The following is a 21,847-nucleotide window of genomic DNA, read 5'->3' on the forward strand; positions in this document are numbered from 1 at the left end:
TTAGAGCACAGGCCAGGACCCTTCCTAGGACACCAGGCTAGGATGACTACTGTGGTAAACCACAAAGGAAACTGTCAGGGATTCAGATGGGGAGGGGAAGAGAATAGTCCTGCTTCAGGACAACAGCAAAGACAACCTGGCTTCCCCCACAGAGGCAAGGACAGGAAGGGACAGATCCAACCACAGGGTAACAGCAAGAATGGTCTAACTTACCCGACAAAGGCAAGGACAGGAAGGGACAGATTCAACCACAGGGTAACAGCAAACACAACCTGGCTTCCCCCACAGAGGCAAGAACAGGAAGGGAGCTCCAAGTCTCAAGGCAGCCAGCAACCTTGGCTGACTACAGAAACAGCTGAATCCATATCTAGCTCAAAGTGGCAGACAGCCACTCAGCTGGCCCCGGAAATGGACAAATCCATGCCCCAATGACTGCTCCAACTAGAGACAACAAGACTCCATGAAGCAGTTGTACTCAAACTAGGCCTAGAGATCACACATGGCTTCTCTAGCCTTCCACCACATGTTGCTCCAAGGGGATACTGATGAGAAAAACCAGCCCCTACATTTGACTCCAGGGCCACTTCTTTTCCAGCTCCAAAACGAGCATCACGTGCCTATAATTAAACCCAACTGAAGCAAGGGACAGCCAGAAGACCCAGAGTCTGGAGTCCACAGACTGGACTGTGAACCGGCATACAGATTTCACGGACTGGACCATGACAGATGGAGGACATTTTAACTGGTTGTATCACTGCTGGTATGGAAGCTCTAATGCAAAGCACCGAAAAAGGCTGCAAAGGGCTGTAGACTCAGGCAGCTCTATCAAGGGTGCAGGACTTCCCACCATCTTCAAAATGAGATGCCTCAGGAAAGTGGCATCAATCATTAAGCATCCTTGCCATCTGCTACATACCTGCTTCTTGTTACTAACATCAGGGAGGAAGTAACGGAAGCTGAAGATGCTCTCAATGTTTCAGGAGCTGCTTCCCCTCTGCCATCAGATTTCCAAATAGTCTGGGAAGCTATGAACACTACCTTACTATTCCTCTTTTATATTATTTAATTTATTGTAACTTCTAGTAATTTGTCAAGTCTTGCACTCAGTAAAAGCCCATGTTGAGCCCATGTGTCTAGGCCTTGAGTAGGCAGAAAGATTTAGTAAGCAGTGATCAAAGGGGAGGGGAGTGGTAGGGTTAATGGATAAACAGAATGCTTAAACTGTTTTGTCATTGTTTAGCTGTTATGTTCATCTGCACTTTGATTTAAAAGTAATAAAAACAGACTTTTACAAGCAAAACAAAAATCACAGTAAATCTTCCATTTTTCACAACTGAAGACATGCATGCTTCTAAGAATTTGCATTACAGCAATAAACTGGAGTCCTTCAGTTTCAATTAAAGAGTATTCACTTACACCATTGAGAGCAGCAATACATCCATGCCACTCCTCATTAACAGAAAAATGCTTCAAAATTGTTCAGCATTTTTTTAACTTTATTTTTGTGTACAGTAGATTTTTTGACAGTTTTCTTTTTCTAGATTAACGAACTATTGTACTGAGATTTATTTAATGAAATACAGAACACCATTGCTAATGTATTATACTTCCCCAGTGGGAGAATTAAGGGTAACAGCATGGCAGCCTCAACTTCCCTCACCAGCTCAATTCAGATTGATAATTTTATATCCCTAATTATCACTGGGATCAAGAATAATAGTTACACAAGTCCAACATGCCTTTAAATGAAAATTTGACTGTTCTTGATGAATAGATAAGACAAGGACACTAATCTGTCAGTTACATAAATGTGCAAACAGTGGGTGATTACAATGAGTATCCAGTAAGATATTTTTAATAGATAAGCACATGACTTTAATTAATGAAATAACTTTTAAGTGGGTATTTTTGTCCAAGAGCTGTTCGGTTTCTGAAGTTAAGGCTTCTTAAAGTGAATCACTTTAATGAGATTATTCCATGGAGTAACCGGAACTATCAAATCCCAGTGAATTGAGAACTTGAAGTTGGCCCTACATGATACTGCACTTTGATCCCTTGGATTGAGCAGTCCTAATTTTGGTTAGGATGGAGTTCTCTGCTTGTCCTTAGTTGACTGAAAACATGAGATTGCCAGTGAATTATCTAGTGATAGTCCAGTTGTATTCACTTTTACAGGGAATTACTGAGCCAGTGTGTCTATACGTTTATAATTTAGTAGGATATATGTTTGAGACAAATCCCCCCAGGGCCTTTGGTTCTCCCTGATTGCATTTCCTGATCCTCTTGGAACTGAATGCTCTATAGTGCCTCTTCCTACGTGGGCTGATTGCTTTATTTTAAAATGAAATGGAACTTGAGAGCTTTGTCCATTAACATTTTTTTCCTGTTAGCTGGGAGGTTCTGCTTTCCTGTTTTTCAGGTGTAGAACTCCAAAATTCAGAAATTCCAGAATTCCAAAATATTGAACTTTGTGATTGAAAAGAAGTAAAAGTCCACATGAATTACCGATTTATTAAATTTAGCTTTTGTATTTCATTCCTGTCTTAAATTCATACCTTGATGCTTCTGATCTTTGGGTATATTATACTACAAAATTAAAATTAGGTGTCTGCTCCTTAAGAAATTTTCAGAGCGTTTGTACAGATTCAGTCCTGCTGACTGTATTTTTTCCATGGATGCTGCCTAGTTCCTCCAGCATTTTGTGTGTGTTACTTTGATTTCCAGCATCTGCAGATTTTCTCTTGTTTGTGTTCAGAATCAGAATCAGGCTTAATGTCACCAGCGTATGTTGTGAAATTTGTAGCCTTTGTGGCAGCAGCACAATGCAATACATAATAATTGGAAAATCCATGAATTACAGTAAGTAGATATATTAAAAATAGTAAAATTAAAATAAGTAGTGCAAAAATAGAAACAGATGTTTTAGCTGTCAGTTTAGTCTTCAGCATAACCTGTTCTGCTGGACTTCACCCACAGTGTTTCACCCCTTTTAAATTAATTTGTTTATTTTCTTTCTGAATTACTTTACCCATCCCTACTGGTAATTTCATTGGCAGGTTGTCACCACAGCCTTCTAGGTTAGGCCTCACCCTACGGAGACATTCCATGGCTCTATGCATCCATTTGCCACATTTTCTACAATTTAACTCTAATTTATTTTCTCAGTTCTGAATATTTCTCTACCTGAAAATTTAACTTTGTTGTTATTTGCACAGATGCTGTCTGACCTGCTAAAAGTTCTGCTTTTATCAAAGGCCACTGACAATTCCCCCCAAAAAAGATATGGGATCCAAAGCTAAAGATTATTAGATTTCAAAGAAAATATAGAAGATGATTCAACAAAAAAATGGGTTTACATCAGGTGAATTGTGCAGGTAAAAACCAGCCTGTATATTATTGGTTGAGAGTGGAGGTTAAATGGGAAATGCAAGAACCTGAAATTAAGGTGACCGTTATAAAAGGGAACCCAAATTCTATTTACTTTAAGCAGTGAAGAAAAGGAAAGTTGGAATGAATTAATAACCAAGCAAGTGACCTATGCTCAGAGGCAGAGGGCATACCGATAATATAAAGCTTGGAGATGTGACCAAAGGCAAAGTGGATTGTAAAACTCCACAAAGACACTCTGATATCTTAAAGTTTTCCACAGTACGTGAATTATTATAAGTACAATTTTTAAATCAAATTTGATTTTTCAGTGATGTTCTTTAAAATCATATCTTTAGTGCAGTATGACTGAATCCGATATGGTCAAAATGTTTTAATTCCATATGGTAACCCAACAAAATTGGAGCAAATTGGAGAAGCAAATTTGCAAGGAGATAGCAGATATTTGTAGTAAACACAAGGTTGTGATTGTGGGAGATTTTAATTTTCCACACATAGACTGGGAAGCCCATACTGTAAAAGGGATGGATGGTTTGGAGTTTGTAAAATGTGTGCAGGATAGTTTTTTGCAGCAATACATAGAGGAACTAGCTAGAGAAGGGGCAGTGTTGGATCTTCTGTTAGGGAATGAAATAGGTCAGGTGACGGAGGTATGTGTTGGGGAACATTTTGGGTCCAGTGATCACAATGCCATTAGTTTCAATACAATTATAGAGAAGGATAAGACTGGACTCAGGGTTGAGATTTTTGATTGGAGAAAGGCTAACTTCGAGGAGATGTGAAAGGACTTAGAAGGAGTGGATTGGGATAATTTGTTTTATGTGAAGGATGTAATAGAGAAATGACGGTCATTTAAATGTGAAATGTTGAGGGTATAGAATCTTTATGTTCCTGTTAAGTTGAAAGGAAAGGTTAAAAGTTTGAGAGAGCCATGGTTTTCAAGGGAAACTTGGTTAGGAAAAAGAGAGATATCTACAATAAATATAGGCAGCATGGAGTAAATGAGGGGCTCGAGGAATATAAAGAATGTAAGAAGAATCTTAAGAAAGAAATTAGAAAAGCTAAAAGAAGATATGAGGTCGCGTTGGCAAGAAAGGTGAAAATAAATCCAAAGGGCTTCTACAGTTATATTAATAGCAAAAGGATAGTGAGGGATAAAATTGGTCCCTTAGAGAATCAGAGTGGACAGCTATTTGTGGAGTCAAAAGAGACGATGGAGATTTTGAACAATTTCTTTTCTTTGGTATTCACTAAGGAGAAGGATATTGACTTGTGTAAGATACGGGAAACGAGTAGGGAAGTTATGGAAACTATGACAATTAAAGTGGAGGAAGTACTAGTGCTTTTAAGGAATATAAAAGTGGATAAATCTCCAGGTCCAGACAGGGTATTCTCTAGGACCTTGAAGGAGGTTAATGTAGAAATAGCAGAGGCTCTGACAGAAATATTTCAAATGTCATTAGAAATGGGGATGATGCTGGAGGACTGGCATATTGCTCATGTGATTCAATTGTTTAAAAAGTGTTCTAAGAGTAAACCTAGCAATTATAGGCCTGTATGTTTGACGTGAGTAGTAGTGGGTAAATTAATGGAAAGTTTTCTTAGAGATGGTATATATAATTATCTGGATAGACAGGGTCTGATTAGGAACAGTCAACATGGATTTGTATGTGGAAGATCATGTTTGACCTATCTTACTTAAATTTTTGAAGAGGTTACTAGAAAGGTTGACAAGGGTAAAGCAGTGGATGTTGTCTATATGGACTTCAGTAAGGCCTTTGACAAGGTTCTGCATGGAAGGGTAGTTAGGAAGGTTCAATCATTAGGTATTAATATTGAAGTAGTAAAATGGATTCAACAGTGGCTGGATGGGAGATGCCAGAGAGTAGTGGTGGATAATTGTTTGTCAGGTTGGAGGCTAGTGACTAGTGGTGTGCCTCAGGGATCTGTACTGGGTCCAATGTTGTTTGTCATATACATTAATGTTCTGGATGATGGGGTGGTAAATTGGATTAGTAAGTATGCAGATGATACTAAGTGGCATTGTGGATGGTGAAGTAATTTTTCAAAGTTTGCAGAGAGATTTAGGCCAGTTAGAAGAGTGGGCAGAGCGATGGCAGATGGAGTTTAATGCTGATAAGTGTGAGGTGCTACATTTTGGTAGGAATAATCCAAATAGGACATACTTGGTAAATGGTAGGGCATTGAAGAATGCAGTAGAACAGAGTGATCTAGGAATAATGGTTGTTAGTTCCCTGAAGGTGGAATCTCATGTGGATAGGGTGGTGAAGAAAGCTTTTGGTATGTTGGCCTTTATAATTCAGAGCATTGAATATAGGAGTTGGGATGTAATGTTAAAATTGTACAAGGCATTGGTAAGGCCGAATTTGGAGTATTGTGTACAGTTCTGGTCACCGAATTATAGGAAAGATAATTACAGAGAGTACAGAGAAGATTTACTAGAATGTTACCTAGGTTTCCACACTTATATTACAGGGAAATATTGAACAAGATAGGTCTTTATTCTTTGGATTGCAGATGGTTGAGGGGGGACTTAATAGAGGTATTTAAAATTATGAGGGGGATAGATAGAGTTGACGTGGATAGGCTTTTTCCATTTAGAGTAGGGGAGATTCAAACAAGAGGACATGAGTTGAAAGTTAGAGGGCAAAAGTCTAAGGGTAGCACGAGGGGGAATTTCTTTACTCAGAGAGTGGTAGCTGTATGGAACGAGCTTCCAGTAGAAGTGGTAGAGGCAGGTTCGGTGTTGTCATTTAAAGTAAAATTGGATAGGTATATTGACAGGAAAGGAATGAGGGTTATGGGTTGAGTGCGGGTCAGTGGGATTAGGTGAGAGTAAGCGTTCGGCACGGACTTGAAGGGCCGAGATGGCCTGTTTCCGTGCTGTAATTGTTATATGGTTATAAAAACATCCTTTATATATTTTGTCACAGGTTGTTACATATCTAATCCACCTTAAACTGTACAACCAAGACAGGTATGTGCTCATTCCCAAGAGGTACTGGAGATTGACTGGCCATGTGTTTAGGTGGAAACTAGATTCATCGCTAGAAGGGCTCCTTAGGGAGCAGAAACTGAGGCAAACTGAAACCAAAAATGTTGAAGATTTGGGAAATATAGAGCTCAGTTGGGATACATTGAAAGATATATCAGAAGCAGATGGGGATGGAACTAAAAACTGTCCTCCCGCTATATCCAGGCTGTCTTAAATGCTGGTAACAATGGGTAGTGATTGACAAAGGAAGTAAGATTGCATTCATAGATTGGCAGAATGGGTAAACAGCGTGACTTTTAATCTGGAGAATATTGAGGATTTTTTTTTTAGAAAATACAAAGAATTACATAAAAACTAAACGGTATCAGTTACAATGGGTAAACAGGATGAGAAAGACACTAGTGAATGCTGCAAATGCAGGGATGTTGAAAGGTTGCAGAAAGCGTTTATAAATGAGTAATTCTGTGCTTATTTGCGTATAAATTGTATTGGTAGTGTAGGGCTGTTTAAAACCTTCTGGTCCCAAAGTGCATGAGTGCAGTATACAACTTAATCTAGCACTTTGCAATATTTTTTGGCAAGTTATGCTTTTCATATAAGCTAGAGATCATAAGAAACACCAGTGAACATGTGGTCAGGCCAAGCCACTAGTGAAGAAGAACAAGTTCAAAACCTTCTTTGATCAGGTGATGAGAGATCAGTGGCATGTGGAGTAGTTAATGAGAGAATTTAGATGCAGTTGTCTGATGTAGAAATGTTGCTCAAAAATGAGGCACTTGCTCCACCATCACCCCCTTCACATTGACCTGCTCTGACCAGAGAAAGTTTTGTTTCGGGAACAGTTAGATCACTTTCCATATCTCAGGAACTACCTCTTAGTGAAGGCAGTAGTTCACAATGTAAGGCACAAAACCAGCTTTGGCTTTCTAAGAAAAGAGTGTCAGAAGATCAAAATCTCAAATTGGACACAACGATGGTTGACTGTGATCTCTACTCACCTTTGTGTGTCTCGGGCACAATCTACCTGCACCAGGTATCTCAAAGTACTGGGGACAATCTATCAGAAACAATCTATCTGTAACAGGTATCTCTAAGTACTGGGGAGATCTCTCTGCAAAATCCTCCAAATTCACTGGTAGAGACAATTGAACTAACTTCAGCATCCTCTCCCAGCCCAACATTTTCAGGTCCTAATTACACTCAATTTGCACAATGGACATATCACATTGCTAAAGACCCAAACCTAGACTCCTGAAATAGAGACTCCACTTTGATGACAAAGGAGATATTCCAAATATGTTCTCAGAGTTTCTTTGAAAAAATATAACATCCTCATTTACTCACCAAGATTATGTAAGATCATGACCACTTAGAATGTAGAAGGCTATTTGTTAGAGGGACACATTTAACCCAACAAACACAGCACCATCACCTCCAACACTGCACACCCACCCTATCACACACCTCCAGTCTCACCAGTAGGAGCAACTGTGGATCCCATATCCCACTTCAGAACCCACAGAACTGGAGTGGAAGAAAGTTATCCTGTACTCCAGAAAATTACCTGAGAGGAATATCCAATTTCATCAATCTTATTACAGAATATTCTTGATTATAATGCTCATCAATACCAAGTGATGGAAGGGATATTCTCAGTGGTAAAAAACTAAACAATTACAGTGCACAGGTCAGAAATGATACGGTGTGGCAAGGCAAGGACTGTTGCATAGTGCTAGTGACAGGGAAACATACTGTACATGATCACCTTGAACTGTTTGCTCTGGAGTGGCCGAGGCAGAGGGAAGACCTCACAGAACCACAGAACCTTAGAACCAAAGAAAGCACAGAAACAGGACTTTTGACCCTTCTTGGCTGTGCTGAATTATTTTTCTGCCTAGTCCCAATGACCTGCACCTGGCCCATATCCCTCCATACACCTCTCATCCATGTACCTGTCCAAGCTTTTCTTTAAAGTTAAAAGTGAGCCTGCATTTACCACTTCATCTGGCAGTTCATTCCACACTCCCACCACTCTCTGTGTGAAGAAGCATCCCCTAATATTCCCTTTAAATTTTTTCCCCTTCACCCTTAACTCATGTCCTCTGGTATTTTTCTCCCCTAGCCTCAGTGGAAAAAGCCTGCTTGCATTCACTCTATCTATACCCATCATAATTTTATACACCTCTATCAAGTGTCCCCTCATTCTTCTACGCTCCAGAGAGTAGAGCCCTAACCTATTCAACCTTTCTCTGTAGCGCGGTTTTTCAAGTCCTGGCAACATCCTTGTAAACCTTCTCCACACTCTTTCAACATCCTTCCTTTAATTCAGTGACCAAAACTGCACACAATACCCCGAATTCGGCCTCACCAATGCCTTAGACAACCTCATTATAACATTCCAACTCTTTTACTCAATACTTTGATTTTTAAAGGCCCATGTACCAAGAGCTCTCCTTACTACCCTATCTACCTGTTGCGTCACTTTTAGGGAATTTTGTATCTGTATTCCTAGATCCCTCTGTTCCACTGCAGTCCTCAGTGCCCTACCATTTACCTTGTATGTTCTACCTTGGTTTTCCCTTCCAAAGTGCAATACCTCATACTTGTCTTTACTAAACTCCATCTGCCATTTTTTAGCCCATTTTTCCAGCTGGTCCAGATTTTTTAGCCCATTTTTCCAGCTGGTCCAGATCTTTGAAAACCTTCTGCACTGTCCACTACACCTCCAATTTTTGTATCAACAGCAAATTTGCTGATCCAATTTACCACATTATCATCCAGATCATTGATATAGTTGACAAGTAACAATGGACCCAGCACTGATCCCTGTGGCACACCACTAGTCACAGGTCTCCACTCAGAGAAACAATCCTCCACTACCACTCTCTGGCTTCTCCCATTGAGCCAATGTCTAATCCAATTTACTACCTCACCATGTATACCTAGTGACTGAATCTTCCTAACTAACCTCCCATGCGGGACCTTGTCAAAGACCTTACTGAAGTCCATGTAGACAACATCCATTGCCTTCCCTTCATCCATTTTCCTTGTAACCTCCTCAAAAAACTCTAATAGATTTGTTAAACATGACCTATCACGCACAAAGCTGTTTTGACTGTCCCTAATAAGTCCCTGTCTATCTAAATACTTGTAGATCCTATCTCTCAGTACTCCTTCCAATAATTTACCTACTACTGACATCAAACTTACCGGCCTATAATTTCCCAGATAACTTATAAGATTTTAAGTTATTAAGATAATAAGATTTTGAGAGACATAAGAAAGACATTTGGTATCCTTTCTCAGGGTTGAAATGTCTTTTACTATAAGACAAGCATTTAAGTGGGGGAGGGGGAGGAGGATAGAAAGGTTCAAGGAGTTGAGCTGGGCAACAATTTCTTACACAGTATGGTGAATGTCTGGAAAACTCTGCCAGGAGTGATGATGGAGGGATAGAGACGATCTAGGGACTCTTACACAGGCACATACTACACAGTGAATGGAGGAATATGGTTTTTGTGCAAGTAGAAGGATTAGTTTAATTTGGCATAAATAGCTTAATTAGTTTAGCATAGCACCAGGAGCTGAAGGACCTTTTCCTGTTCTGTATTTGTATGTTCCTATTATGGTTTTGACTCAAGTCATACACAATTACAAGAGTCCATTTCCTTACCTATCTCACAAAATACCAGCACTTAATGTGAATTAGCATTCCACTGTCCTGCACGCAGAGACTTGCACTGAAGCGTAGATGATGCATGAGAAAGGGTGACAATGGAATGAAAGAGAGAAGGCAAATGAAAAACCCAAGGAGAACAATGCTAAATACAGAGTATGTAAAGTTTAAAAAAACATTAACCACATTCGTCTGGCACAGCCCTCTACAGTTCGCCACTCCTCTGCACTAGTTCAGGTACATTGACAGAGAAAACTAAACTATGTTGAGTAGAAGGTTACACAATGGACAAGGAATCTGAACAGTAGGAAGTGGGTATCAAAGTGGGCAGGAAGAGTTGTATGCAGCAGGATACCAGTCTCCCTGTCTTGCCTCCTTCCATCAACACATTGGGTTCACAGCCACCAGTACCTTTCCTGTCCATCACTGCCTTTCACCAGTGCCTGGGCTCCCCACACAACATAGTCAAAATCTTACTTGTCATTCAACAGTTATAATTGTAGTTCAGAAAGGGAGGTTAATATAAAACAATTATTTTAAAAGCAGATGAACCACAGAATCTTAGTACTTTAAGTTCACTACATACTGCGCAGATACTTTGGCTAAAGTGCAAACTTATTTTACATCTTCACTCTAACATTTTCACAGTATCAGTCCGGCCTGTACATTATATGGTACCTTGAGTAGTGGATCACTCCAGGTTCATTAACTTCATTAAATTTTCCCTTTCCCTTTTTGACTGACATGCTTACTTGAAACATTTCCCAGAATATTCCCTCTGTCCTGGGTCAGATGCTGGGTGACGGAAAATCAAAATATCCTGATGACTGCTTACAACTTGTCTGAAGCAGCCCTGAGATTATACTCCAAGTAGAAAAAATTCCATGTTATTTCAGAAGTTTTACACAAATTGCAATAATGATTGCTAAGCTTTCATCATCCTTATGTCAAAACCATCTACTTCATTAAGGAATGCACGTGGTGCAAGCGATTCATAGTTTGGTACAGCAGTTTAATCCTGACCTATACCTGAAGATAGAAATTTTCCATTTATAGCAAAGAGCTTTAATACTGCATTGAGCGACCTGAACATTAATATAGAGCTCTACTTTCAGTTTCCAATGGCACTCCCCAAATTATGAGATTTCAGTGGATGACAATTTTGTGGAAGGAAAATCGAATAGCCAAGCCAATAGTAATAGGTTTGCAATAGCAGAAACCTGCTGCCTGATCTGTGGAGTTCCTCTAGGACTTTTGAGTGTTGCTTAGTATCAATATCCTCATACAACATCTGACAGGTAGTTACCCTTTAATACATGTGAAGAATAGAAAAAAAATCGTATAGCTTTAATTTCAGGCATGAATAGGTATAGAAAAATGCCATTATTTGCTTCCAGGCTTCATTTTTCTTTAAAGAAGATATTCCATTTTCTTATTGGCCTGCCCCAATAAAAAATGGTTCAATGTGAAATTGCCTCTCAGCAAATCAATTCAACAAAATAAACGTGCTCCTTCATTATTTGTAACCCCTTACATTCTCAGATCAGAACTTCACAAGGTTTGATGAAATATCGTCACTTGATTGAGTGAACTGCTTGTACCCATATTATGAGTCCATATAATACAGTATTAATTAGCTATACAGTCTGAACTCCGCCAGAGATTTTTCTTAGAAAGAATCATTCCTTACAAACTCACTAATCAATCAATTATGTTAAATGACTGATAAGCTACACTTACCTAAATCATGGAGTCATACAGGGCGGAAACAGGCCACTTGGCCCACCATATTCTTGCTGATAGTGGGAAATCATCCATACTCACTCCATTTTCCAGCATTCGGTCCATAGTCTTCAGTTAGAGTGCTCACCTCATTACTTCTTAAATGCTGATAGTGACTGTTTGCACCACTCTGCTCTGCTCTATACTCTCTGAATGATAAGAATACCCCAAGACCCCCTCTAAATCTCTTCCCCATAACCGTAAATCTATGCACTTCTCTGTTAATCATCTCTGATAAGGGGAAACATTTCTGCAGTCTGCCGTAATGATACTCCTCATAATTATATACTGTATACCCCTCCTACTCCATTGCAGGGTAAGTAGACCCAGCCTGCCCAGTTGCCTGTCATAATCCTTCTGAACTGCCTCTGCACCCCATCCAGAATGATCACATCCTTCCCGCGCTGATGACCAAAACTCCATGCAGTACACCAATGCTATAAGATCAGCAGTTAATGTTTCAACATAGAAATTGAAAATCGCTAAGTAAATACATTTGGAAGACAATGTTAGTTATACGAAAAAAAAGTGCAGCACTTCAGTGGAACTAATAATTAAATAAAAATTGGACTATGATTAATAATTACTTTTCTCTCTTTTTCATTGTAGCAATTGTAAGAAGCTATCCAAAAAGCCTTTTGAACCATGAAAAGACTAATATTCTTTACAGCTCTGATGTAATTTTCAAATCAGGAGATATTGGAGGCATATTTGCTCCCATTCTGGGCTATTTTTCAAGGGAAATGGTGCCATCACAAGTTAAAAAGTGGATAAAAACTTTACTACCAAAATTCTGTTCAAAGCCTGAATTCTGAACACTGACTCAGATAGGGGCTACACTTACAATTGTTGAATTCAGAACTTACATTTGTATTAAGGACCCCATTAGAATTTTGGCTCCCTCCCACATTGCTGAAGGACTATTAGATGTCAATTAACCATATACTGGCAAATATTTAGACTTTTTTTGGCCTCAGTACGTTATGGAAATCACCTCCCGCCCCATGGACTTTGCCTAAACCTTTCACTGCCTTGGTAAAGTAGCTAATGTAATCAAAGATTTCATTCACCCTGGCAATTCTCTGTTCTGAAATATTCATTCCCCTACATAGATGCTGTTTGACTTTTCAAATGCAGTTCATGGAAAGGCTTAGCAATGATAAAGTTCCTCTTGTCTTTACCTACCACCCAAATTTATCATCCTCCACTACTTCAGCTATCTCCAAGTTTCCCCTACCATTCTCACAAGGGTTACTCCCTCCATGGTTCCTCATCCATTCATCCCTCCCTGCTAATCTCCCTCCTGGTAAGTTAACTCTGCAAGCGGCCTATGTGCTATGCCTGCCCATTCACTTTCTCCCTCACTTCCATTCAAATAGTCCTTCCAGGTGAGGCAACACTTCACCTACAAATTTACTGGGGTTGCTTGTTATGTCAAGTGCTTTTGATGCAACCTCCTCGACATTGGTGAGACCCGTTGTAAACTGGGGACAGCTTGTCGAACACCTACTCTCCATCTGCCAAAACAGGGCTTCCTGGTAACCGAACATTTTAATTTTGATTCCCATTCCCGTACTGACATATCGGTCTATGGCCTCCTCATGTGCCAAATGAGGTTATCCTCAGGGTTGAGGAGCAACACTGTATATTCCATCTGGGTACCCTCCAACCTGATGGCATGAATATTAATTTTTCAGGTAATAAAACATTCCTTCCCCTTCCCCTCTATTTCTATTCTCCACTCTGGTCTTTTACCTCTTCTCACCTGCCTATCACTTCCCCCTGGTCTGCTTCTCCATCTCTTCTTCTATGGTACACACTTTTCTTCTATTCCTTCTTCTCCAGGTTTTATCTTTCCCACCATTTTGGCTTTACCTATCACCTTCCTGCTAGCATCTTTCCCCTCTCCCCAACTTTCAAATCTGGATTCTTCCCCCTTCCATTTCAGGCCTGATGAAGGGTCTTGACACAAAATGTCGACTGTTTATTAATTTCCATTGGTGCTGCCTGACCTGCGCATTGTCTCTGTTTTTTCCCTTTCCTTTCTATTTTGTGTATTTATTTCAAGATACAGCACGGAACAGGCCTTTCCAGCCCAATGAGCCACGTTGCCTGATAACCCACCTATTTAACACTGCATAATTACAAGTCAATTTACTATGTAGTGCAATAATTCCAGTTCAGTAACACATTCTCCTTAGAGGTTGTCTATTGGTGAGTCCTCAGGTGGTTGTACAGGCCAGTTTGTGATCACATATTCTGCTGCAGTGTGGACATAGTTACAGTTAGTGGTTGGGTCTTCTGGTTGTTCTCTCTCTCTTCTGACAGGTGCTGCTTCTCCAGTGTGGCACAGCAGAGATATCTCTCATGTAGCACAACTCTCTCTGGAAGAGATTTCCTCCAGGTTTCATCTATTAACAGCAAAGTCTTCCCAGCTTTCAGATGTAATGTTGAATTTCTTCAGACTTATTTTGGTATCATCTTTGAAGGGTTTCCTTTGCCTTTCTGTTTGAGGACACATGATTTCGGCTTCTGGATGCTATGATCTACTCATCAGAGTTGGCGTTGCTTTATCATGGCAGAGATACTGTCTATGTTGTCCTCCTCCAGTATGCTGGTGTTGAATCGCCTGTCGGTACAGATGATCCTCAAAATCTTTCATAAGGTTCTTTGGTGGTATTATTCCGTGGCTTTCAGGAGTCTGCTGTAGGTGGTCCATACCATAATGTAAGAAGGATTACTGCTCTCGATCAAAAGTTTTGTTTGGACCTGTAGGACACGGTCTTCAAAGATGCTATTCATTAGTATTTCATGGGCTGCACTAGTGCTACTCAGGCGGTGGTTGATCTCTGAGTCGATGACTGTTTTTGAAGAGAGATTGCTGCCAAGGTAGGGAACATGATCTACAATTTCAAGAGCAATATCGTCAGCTTTTATGGAGGGTTGGATAAAAGAGTAGTTGAGTGCATGGGTGGTGGCTGATACAGGTCCTGCGTCTTTCATGTTCAAAAGGAGACCCAGAGCTCTATATGACTGACCAATCAACCTACTAACTGATACACCTTTGTACTATGGGAGGAAACCGAAGCACACAGTACCCTTGCAGCTCATTGTGAGAATATACAAACACCCTATAACCAGTGCCGGAATTGAACTCTGAACTCCACGACACCTGAGCTGTAGTAGTGTCACATTAACCCATTAACCAATGCAGTACCACAGTACCATGGCAACACACACACACACACACACACACACACACACACACACACACACACACACACACACACACACACACACACACACACACACACACACACACACACTAATTCCACTCTGTCCCCAAAACCATCCCTACAACCTTAAAAAACTATTAAGTCTGAGTCACAATCTCGACAGAGACGACAGATTGGTGCCATCTTGAGTGGAAGATCTTTTTGCTTTAAAAAAGAACGTTATGCCCTTAAAAAGGCTGTTCAATATTGTGAAAAAAACATTCCTCTTGAGATGTTATGCAATTCTATTCATTTATTGACCTGATTGAAATAAAAATTTCATAAAGCATTTGGATTTTGCTGGACTAATGAACACAATGCATGACTATATTGGCCTATTTCCAACCTCAAACACAAAAGCAAATCACTGAACCGTTTTTAATGGAGATTGTTCTTTTGAGTAAAAAAATCAGATTGTTTTGGGAAGCAACCTAATGTCCTACCTCATAACTTCGTATGTTTAAGCAGGCTCCTAATTACTGTTACAGTGCACCGAATAACTTTGATGTCAGGCCTGAGTTACCCTGTGCAACACACGCACAAGTGCGAATGCAGAGCATGCTGATTATTTTAGTACAGGGCTTTGTAGGACATGATTAAATCTGTAAAATTTAAGACTGTGTATCTTAAAAGATACGCTCAAACAGATTAATGAAAAATTGTCAACATTCATATTCTCATTTAAAGTGTAGCACTTCAGTGGAATTAATGTTGAAATAAAAATTGGACTATAATTAACAATGACTTTTGTCTCAATTTTTCAATAGTAAAAAACATTTCCAAAAAGCCTGCCTTTTAAACCATGAAGAGAAATCAGCCTGGACAGGTGTGTAAGCATATATTTTCTATTGGGAATGAAATATGAAGATAACTGAAGCCTTCTGAAGATATGTCAACCTAACTTTGACATAAACAGGGACAAAGAACTCAACAGCTGTAATTTAAATCTCAGGATTTTATGTAACAACAATTAAACTAAATATGCTTTACCAGCAAAAGAATGATCCTGAATTTTATATGCGAGTTACTGAGGCATATTTAACATATTTTTAGATTTTGTAAATTTCTGACATCTAATGCATTATAAATATTCAATGGTGAGAATTTTATTTAAACATTGTGAACCATGCTGGTAATGAAATAATTATTTTACTGCCTCAACCATTTATGGTACTATTATCACAGCAGATTAATAAGCTAACTTTGAACTATGCTATTTGAACTTTATGGTGACCATCAACAGCCAGAGACACAAAACGGGGAAGTAATTCGAATGCACTGATTGAAAAATACTTTTTCATACTAAAGATACTTTGAAAGTCAAGCGTGGGGTTGGGGAGAATACATTGATTTCTTGAATATCTGTGCAGTTCTAAACTTAAGTCTATAAAAGTGAAATTAAGATTCCATAATATATGTTGGATGCTTCAGCGATATTTATGGAAAGCCACACTGTAAAAATATTAATGAGACTGGAAGTGATCTGGTGTAGTTCTTAATGCATTTCATTTGACCATGCAGGAGATCAATTAATTCCATTCATTCTTTTGATTTTGTGAAAATTATTTTTACCTTATAATGAAGATTTACTAAGACTGGTTGAGAACCTTTGCGATCTTAAGAGGGATTATCATTAAACTTTCTTAAAGGACTTCATCCTTGAACGGTAATTTAACAAAATCTGAATCAGATTTATTATTACTGACTTAGATAATGAGAAATTTGCTGTATTTCAGTAACATTGTATACAGTTTGCTAATATGCATTGCAACCTGCTTCAGAGATAATATTTCACTGAAGACAATAGGACTGAATGTTAGAAGCATAACACAATGTGTGATTATAGCAACATTACATATACTCTCTGTCCCAGTCTGAAAACACCGGACAGCAAATCTTTCGGAAGTGATGCTTGCTCAGAATTTGTTTTTGTCTGTGATAGACTGCTTAAAGCTGAACACAAATATAACTGCGGACTAGCTGTATCACATGTGGGAATTTGGAGAAGCAAGAAATTAAATTTTATTGAATTTAACACATTTTTATTGTACAACGGTACTGACACTTTGCAATAGTTCAACTAAGCTAACAATTTTTGTTAATGATTTCCACTTATACTCAGTGTCTGAAGCTTCTCGCTTAAGTGTCCAATGATAATCAGCTGGCATTGATGGATTCCCATTGCTCATGGCCACAACGTCCTGGTGAAACCTTTTGCCATGCTCAACTCTGACAACACAAAGATTTGCTGGGAAGAAGTCTAAATGAGAATGCGGAAAATGAATTTTTAGTGACATGCTGCTCTTCATGGTCTTGCATGCTTGAAGCATGTTGTCAACCAGTTGCTCGTAGTTTGGTGCTCTGTATTTGCCAAGTAAATTTTTAACAACATCCTTAAAAGCCTTCCTTGCAATTTTCTCTGTTCCCACTAGAAGCTCTTTGAATTGCCTGCCATTGATGACCTGTTTGATTTGTGGACTGGCAAAGAATGCCTTCCTTAATCTTGGCATCAGTTATTCTGGGAAACATCTGTCTCAACTATCGAAATCCCTCGTGGAAATTGTGCCGGGTGACAGCTGATTTCATCCTTGCAGTTTTGCACCAAGTGATTCTGCTTTTGGCTTTGACAAACACAAGTCTCTGACCAGATCATTTAACTCAGACTGAGTAAGCAGATGAGGATTACTCAACATAAAAGATTCAAAATCTGTATCAGTGTCATTTTCCATTCCTGACTTGTGCATCATGGCATCTTCATCTGCCTCCTCCAGACTCCATGTCTCTGGTGGCTTTGTACTGGAAGACTATCGGCATGTGCCACAGGTCCCATGGCTGAAGGGAGATTGGAGTATTCATTGGATTTCTTGGTTTGATCAGAGAAACTGGACACACTGGTCAAACACAAGTTGCGATCTATCTCATGATCTTTCTGCTCTTGCCATATCATCGGAATAGTGATCAACTTTGATTTCCAAATGTCTTTGAGCCAAGCTTTAAGATTGACAATGCATGTTGCTCAACAAATGTGAGGAGCACAGGCATTGGGTTAGTCATCAATCTTACACCCAAAGTAGAGTTCACTGGCTTTCTTAATAATAGGAGTCATGCTCTGTTTTCAAGGTTTAAGCATATATTCACAACAAATATAACAAAAAGTATCATTGCTGTTGCAACATTGGCAAGACATTTTGCTATTGCAAATACTCCTGAAAATACAATTTATTATAATGAATACAGATAATATACTATGCACGTAAAGCAGGCACATCAATGTGATTGCAAACCAGTATACACGTAAGCACATTGCATAGAATGGTGTGTATATTATGCTTTTATAGCCTTTCTAAAACCTGTTCTGCCATGCAGCATCTGCACTGCCTAATTATGCACAGACATGCCTGGACAAAATAGAAACTTCTCCGCTTACATTGTGAGCAACATTTTAATTGACTTGAATTATGAATTGAAATAATAAATATATAGAATTTTTTTTAAAAATGGTGTGTGATTGGGTAATTTCCATAAAATCTAGAAGATACGTCAATAAAATACACCCTGAAGTATTCAGAAAGGAGAATCTTTGTTGTCCAATGTAATTAATTTCTAGCCCCCTTTATTTAAATAGTACTGACTGCAATTTTAGAATAATTCACATGTTATAACTAATGGAATATTTCTGAAGTGTTATGCAGTTTTGATGTGGTGAATACTGAAGCCTATTTCACTTTGTAAGCCCCCACAAGAGGCAATTAAATAGATTTACTTTAGATAGGCTGTACATATTGCTGGAGAGAATTCCCCAACCATTTCTCTAAGAGTGCAAGGGTGATCATTTATACTGACCTGAAAGGGAAATCTGGGCTCAGTTTTAATGATTCACACAATATCTCTGAGAATCCTGCACTTGTAGCCCATAACTGACAAACTGACTTAGTCTATGAACTTAGATCATTAGATGGCGACCTGGAGCTCACAACCTGCTGATTCAGGAGTTAGAATACTAACACCATGTCCCAGCAGATACTTAATGGATTTTTTTTACAATTGCTATACATTATTAAATCAAAACTGTACAGTTAAGTACAAATGTACAACTTCTTGGCACAGACTAGATAGACTGAGGGCCTGTTTCTGTGCTGTATTTTTCTACGACGCTATGACTGAAGTAAGTAAGGCAAGTAGAGTAAAAGGTAGCATAATAGAGCAATTATAGAGCATTATAGAATATGTGTGTCCCAGATCACAGGAAAGCTCACAGGCATCTGTACTTTCCGAGAAGGCTGAATAGAGCTTTACTATACATGTCTGTACTGTCATTCTACAGAGAGCATCACTGCAAGATATGGAAACTGCTCTACATTGGACAGGAAGGCTCTACACAGATACCTGGCATATCACTGGCACTAGGGCAGCCAGTAACAAGGACATATATACAGAAAGGTATAAAGGGCAAGTAACATCATGAAGAAACACACCTAACCTGCTCATGGACTGCTTGTCCCACTCCCATCAGGGAGAAGGCTATGCAGGTTCCACACCAGGACCACCTGCCATCTTTAGGCCGTGCTGGAGAACCATTGCTTCTTGGAGCCTTGCTGACAGTAGTTGGAGCTGTCATTGTGGTAGGGATTCGGCCATTTCCCGGGCCAGCTGGGTGGCCGTCAGCCACTCTGAGCCACCAATATATTAAAGGCCACACCGGGAGCACCAGACGCAGTATACCACACCAGCCGACTCACAGGTGAAGTGTCGCCTCACCTGGAAGGACTGCCTGGGGCCCTGAATGGTGGTAAGGGAGGAAGTGTAAGGGCAGGTGTAGCACTTGTTGCGCTTACAAAGATAAGTGCCAGGAGGGAGATCGGTGGGAAGGGATGGGGGGGGGGGATGAGTGGATAAGGGAGTCACGTAGGGAGTGATCCCTGCGGAAAGCAGAAGAGGGGGGAGGGAAAGATGTGCTTGGTAGTAGGATCCTGTTGGAGGTGGCGAAAGTTACGGAGAATTATACGTTGGAACTGGAGGCTGGTGGGGTGGTAGGTAAGGACAAGGGGAACCCTATCCTGAGTGGGGTGGCGGGTGGATGGGGTGAGGGCAGATGTGCGGGAAATGGGAGAGATGCGTTTGAGAGCAGAGTTGATGGTGGAAGAAGGGAAGCCGTTTTGTTTAAAAAAGGAAGACATCTCCTTCGTCCTGGAATGAAAAGCCTCATCCTGAGAGCAGATGCGGCAGAGGTGGAGGAATTGTGAGAAGGGGATAGCATTTTTACAAGAGACAGGGTGGGAAGAGGAATAGTCCAGATAGCTGTGAGAGTCTGTAGGCTTATAGTAGATATCAGTAGATAAGCCGTCTCCAGAGATGGAGACAGAAAGATCAAGAAAGGGGAGGGAGGTGTTGGAAATGGACCAGGTAAATTTGAGGGCAGGGTGAAAGTTGGAGGCAAAGTTAATAAAGTCGATGAGCTCAGCATGCGTGCAAGAGGCAGCGCCAATGCAGTCATCAATGTAGCGAAGGAAAAGAGGGGGACGGATACCCGTATAGAGTTGGAACATGGACTGTTCCACAAAGCCAACAAAAAGGCAGACATAGCTGGGATCCATGCAGGTGCCCATGGCTACACATTTGGTTTGGAGGAAGTGGGAGGAGCCAAAGGAGAAATTATTGAGAGTAAGAACTAATTCTGCTAGACGGAGGAGAGTGGTGGTAGAGGGGAATTGGTTAGGTCTGGAATCCAAAAAGAAGCAAAGAGCTTTGAGACCATCTTGGTGGGGGATGGAGGTATATATGGAATGGACGTCCATGGTGAAAATAAGGTGGTGGGGGCCAGGGAACTTAAAATTATTGAAAAAATTCAAAGCGTGAGAAGTGTCACAAACATAGGTGGGAAGAGATTGAACAAGGGGGGATAAGACAGAGTCAAGGTATGCGGAAATGAGTTTGGTGGGGCAGGAGCAAGCTGAGACAATAGGTCTACCTGGACAGGCAGGTTTGTGGATCTTGGGTAGGAGGTAGAAAAGGGAAATGCGGGGTGTGGGAACTATGAGGTTGGTGGCAGTGGATGGGAGATCCCGAGAGCTGATATGGTTGGTGATGGTATAGGAGACAATGGCCTGGTGCTCCTTAGTGGGGTCATGATCAAGGGGTAAATAAGAGGAGGTATCAGAGAGTTGGCGCTGTGCCTCAGCCAGGTAGAGGTCAGTATGCCAGACAACAACAGCTCCCCCCTTATCAGCGGGTTTTATAGTGAGGTTGGGATTGGTGCGAAGGGAGCGGAGAGCAGAGCGCTTGGAAGGAGTGAGGTTGGAATTGGAACAGGGTGTGGTGAAGTCGAGACGGTTGATGCCCCATCGGCAATTATCAATAAAGAGATCCAGAGCAGGCAGAAGACCAGAGCGGGGTGTCCATGAAGAGGAGGAGGGTTGAAGACGGGAGAAGGGGTTATCGGTGGGTGTAGGAGAATCCTTGTCAAAGAAGTAAGCTCGGAGACGGAGCCGGTGGAAGAAGAGTTCAGCATCATGGCGTACGCGGAACTCGCTGAGGTGTGGGCGAAGGGGGACAAAGCTGAGGCCCTTGATGAGGACAGAGCACTCTGCCTCAGAGAGTTGAAGGTAGGAGGGAATGGTGAAGACCCGGCATGGATGAAAGATGGGATCAGAGGGGGGAGGGAGGCTGGTGGTGTCAGTGGAGAGGAAGATGGAGCCTCTGAGGGCCCAGGAG

General features: G+C 40.5%; 1 protein-coding gene across 1 annotated transcript in view; it reads right to left on the reverse strand.

Annotated features, from left to right (window-relative positions):
• Positions 1-21,847, reverse strand: part of tenm4 (teneurin transmembrane protein 4) — a 1,643,409-nt gene that overhangs the window by 1,582,579 nt on the left and 38,983 nt on the right. The gene's annotated exons all lie outside the window — the stretch shown is intronic.

This window comes from Hypanus sabinus, chromosome 3 (assembly GCF_030144855.1).
Source record: "Hypanus sabinus isolate sHypSab1 chromosome 3, sHypSab1.hap1, whole genome shotgun sequence".
NCBI classification, from domain to species: Eukaryota; Metazoa; Chordata; class Chondrichthyes; order Myliobatiformes; family Dasyatidae; genus Hypanus; species Hypanus sabinus.